The following is a 4,500-nucleotide window of genomic DNA, read 5'->3' as shown; positions in this document are numbered from 1 at the left end:
TGAGTTACAATTTGTTTGACAGGCTCTATAGCATTTATGGCTTGCACTCCTTGAATGTTTGAGGGAGATTTCATCCAACTTATATTCGACCATTCTTTGAGGTTCAATGTCACTTGATCAATTAACATATATGCTTCATCTACACTTTTGTCCATAAAAGAACCTCCAGCTGATGAATCCAATAAACTCTTGTCCGATAAAGAAATTCCCTTATAGAATATGTGCAAAATCAACCATTTTTCAAAACCATGATGAGGACACTGTCTTTGAAGACTCTTAAATCTATCCCATGCTTTAAATAATGATTCTCCGTATGCCTGAGCAAAATTTGTTATGCAATTCCTCATATACACTGTTCTGCTTGGAGGAAAAAAATGATTTAGAAATTGCTTCTCCAATTGTTCCCAACTTGTGATGCTTTGAGGATGGAGAGAATATAACCAAGTCCTTGCTTTATCCTTGATACTGAAAGGAAATGCCATTAATCGAACTGCATCTGCTGACACTCCTTCACATTTCACCATATCACAAATCTCTAAAAATGTTTCAAGATGCAGATAAGGACTTTCTGATACTTCTCCTCCAAATTTGTGACCTTGTATCATAAAAATTAACTCTGGGTCTAGTTGAAAACTCTCTGCTTCAATTTAAGGTTGCACAATGGAAGATAAAAATCTTGCAGAAAAGGGTGTAAAAAATTTTCTCATGGGCCTGCTTGACATGTTAGTGCTCATGGATATTCAAGAAAAAATTATTAGGAGGAAAAAAAAAGAAAAATTGAAGAATCAAAGATAAGAAATAAAATACAATATGAGAAGCAAGAAAAACAATGCAGAATTAAAATTGCAAGAAAGAAAGTGCATAATGAAAACAAGAAAGAAAAGATAAAAGGAAAAAGAAAAATGTCTAGAATAATTCATATGCTAAAGATTGCAAGATATGTTTACAAAAGAAAAGAAGAAAGAAACTAGATCAAATGAGAAAATAGAGAAAAGTTAGATTAGGGTGCTAGAAATCAAGAATGCAAAGTTAGAATTAGAATTAGAATTGCAACAAAAAGAATTGTCAAGAATTAGAAAGATATGCAAATGATGAAAACAGAATTATAAAGATTAGTTTCAATTATGCTAATGAAAAGAAAAGAAGAGTTATGTTTAGTCTAACTCAATTGATAATCCTTAATGTTATAGCGCAGTCCCCGGCAACGGCGGCAAAAACTTGTTGACCTCCGCAAGTGTACGGATATGTCGTAAGTAATAATAAAAGATATCGAATCCACAGGGACTAGAATAAACACTAAAGATGTCTCAAAGTGAGTTAGCTAAACAACCAATCAATTGATTAACAAAATCTAAGTGTAAATATGAAAGGTAAACAAAGAAATAAAAGAATAAGAATCAAGAATAAGGGCAATGATAAAGGTATATTCTAGGAGTTTTGGTTTCTTTGTAATGTTATTCAATGTAATGATCTATCAAATCTTATTTCTCAATTGTCCACCGTTTGTAGAAGGTTGTCGGTTCCCTCTTGCAATAGACAATCGACATAGGACTAAAATATATCTAATGTGATCAATTAGCACGGGCTTGCCTGTCACGTGCGTCCCTCCGAAAATCAACATAGAAATCCACTACTTCTCAACCTTATTAAGATATAAAGATTAATGCATACAATCTATCCTACCCTCTTGAAATACCTAATTTCACCTTCAAGATTACCCCTCAAACGTCCTTACACGGGCATGTTCCTGTTACGGACGTCCCTCGGAAAATCGAATGAGGAATTACCTCTACAAGATCCATAAGATATTCAAACATTCAATCAAGTATGCTAATTAAGCCCTAATTACAACAATCCACACAAGAAAAATACAACAAGGCAAAATCATAAGAAATAGAAATGTTGGAAAATCCATAAGAGTTTACATCAAATCTCCATTACAAATACTCCCTCCATCCTAGAACAAGAGATCTAATCCGTGGAACAAGGAAAGAATCCAAAAGAAGAAGAAAAGATAAACATCTTGATCCCCAAATCCAAGAAAGAAAGGGAAGAAAAGCTTATCTATGATGAAGAATCATCTTCGGATCCAATCCTTGCTCCCCGGAGTTGAAACGTTGAAGATCTGCCCTTAGAATCGCCGAAAATCCCTCCAAGAAGATGGAGGAACGCCCAAATCTTGGGTTCCCCCCAAATGAGAGAAGATCCCCTTTCAAATCTTGAAGAAACCTTTATATATATGTGAGGTTCGGGTGCCACACGACCCTGAGGCACGGCTGTGTGAGGTTCACACGGCCAGAGCCATTCACTTTTCTTCCAACCTTACACGGCCGTGTGTGGTACACGGCTGTGGCTTGCTTCTACCAATGCTCCCCTTGCACGGCCGTGTAGATCTACACGGTCTGCACTGCCTCCGCCTCTGGAAACCTAGCACGGTTGTGTGGTGTACACGACTAGGGCCCTCTTGCTCACTGGAAATCCTGCACGGCCGTGTGATGTACACGGCCAGGGCCTTCCTGGTCTCTGGAAATCTCACATGGCTGTGTGGTGTACACGGCCAGGGCTCCATCTAGCTTCAAATCTTTACACGGCCGTGTGAGGTTCACACGCCCATGGCAACTTCCATCTCTGCTCCATCCACATAGCCAAGGAACTCCACACGGCCTGGGCAACCCCCCATGGCAGGGCCATGTGATGTACAAGAATGGTGCCTTCCTCCTTTGCTTCATTTGCGGATTTGGCCTTAAACACGAAACCTTCACTAATTTTGACTCCTATGTACAGAAAATGCACAAAAGCATATCTCCGAACAAAAAGAGAAAATATGCTAAAAGGAAAGCTGGAAGTATAAAAATACGTAGACAAAGCATGTGCAAAGTATGTGAATGTGTGACAAAACATGCTAAACAAGTGTATACAATCTATGTACATCATCAAGATGAAGTTTAACCCCTACTCTAGTGACTAGAGGGTATACGGGCCACCAGAGAGCTTCATTAATGTTAGCTTACAGATAGAAGTTGTAGCCACATCATCACCTACACAAGTTATCGGGGGAGTCCTATAGAAGGAGTTTCGAGGCAAATCTTGAAAGCATCTCATCTACAAATAATTCACTCTTATTCTCATGCTTTGAGTGCTCTTTCACCTTGTGTGCTATGACATGCTGCAATTTGCGCTTCATTTATGTTCAATAAACCTAGAGTAACATTTATATATGTTTTAATGTTGCCTTATTTGTTTTATCGCAAATAAATTTTTAGATTATTTTACTGTAAGGTTTCTCCACCTAGGAGAAATTAGAAATAAGAATCATATTTTATAATTATTGCGTGTCTATACTTCTTGTTTGATTGATCATCTTCCATGCTTAAATTGTTAGTTAAATCTGTTTCATTCTATTATTGTCTTTTTCTTACTTGATTGAATTAGTCTAAGTTTAATTTATTTCAGTTGTGCTTGCTCTGATTAATTCACCTACTTTTAATTACTATTTTCTCATTTTTAAATTCATAATGTTATTCCCCTTTGCAATATAGCATCAATTTTGGTCATACAATTTGGTTTCAAAGTGGATTGAGTTGATAAAAACTAGGAAAGCTTGGATAGTTGCATGTTTAGGCTAGGCTTCTCTACCTAATGCTTCTAGTCAAGTGGAACTAGTTAAAGTTATCTCACCTCACTCTAAACCAGTTAAACCAAGGCATTGTATTAATGTTGATCTTGCTCCTATTTCTTAAAAAGACTTTGTCAATGCAAGTGTTCATTGCTCCAATACTCGAGAAACCACTATGTCTTGCCATGCCTTTGAAGCTAATTTTGGAAACTCTTGCTAAATTCGTCCAAAGCAAAACCTTAATCTAACATAGGATGAAATTTGCGCTCAAAATCAGGGACAAATAACGAATTGAACAATAATTTGGCCTAACCCATACCCAAATCTAAACCATAATTACAACCATACGAAACCAAAACTAATATCCTTTCCTAAGCCTTACTACAACTTAAACAAATACTTATTTGCAGATATATCTTTGTAGGAAGGATTCAGCACAATCCATCCCCCTCTTTTCAATGGAAATAATTTCACCTATTGGAAAAATAGAATGGAATACTAAAACTATCTTATCATCAAAATGGGCTTTAAGCTACCCAAAACTCCAAATGCCACTCTAAATCTTTTTTAAAACTAGACAAGCGATGATAAGAAAAAGGCTCAAGCCAATGCTAGAGCTACAACTACATTGTAGTGTGGCCTAATATAATGCCCGCCCTTCCACTACTGTCGGCAAGGCCGGTGCTACGCGAACATACATACATACATGCATAAGAAATCATTGCAGCGGAAGAAATATTTCTCTTTTTTTTGTTTTTTGTTTTTATTCCTTACAACTTAAAACTTAATCATATAACCAAAACATGTGAACATGCTAGCATTCATGTATATAAAAATTTATTTACTATCTATTACTTGAAACATGATATATGCTTGTCTTAACT

At 36.4% G+C, this 4,500-nt stretch overlaps 1 non-coding gene across 1 annotated transcript; it reads left to right on the top strand.

Moving 5' to 3' along the window:
* The first annotated feature begins 243 nt into the window (after positions 1-243).
* On the top strand, positions 244-349 carry LOC122018250. Its single transcript, XR_006121678.1, has one exon. It is a non-coding gene; the product is annotated as a small nucleolar RNA R71 (small nucleolar RNA).
* The last annotated feature ends 4,151 nt before the right edge of the window (positions 350-4,500 follow it).

Source organism: Zingiber officinale, chromosome 8B (genome assembly GCF_018446385.1).
Source record: "Zingiber officinale cultivar Zhangliang chromosome 8B, Zo_v1.1, whole genome shotgun sequence".
Classification (NCBI taxonomy): domain Eukaryota; kingdom Viridiplantae; phylum Streptophyta; class Magnoliopsida; order Zingiberales; family Zingiberaceae; genus Zingiber; species Zingiber officinale.
The sequence above is the reverse complement of the archived record's forward strand: the minus strand, read 5'-3'. Positions and strand labels throughout refer to the sequence as shown.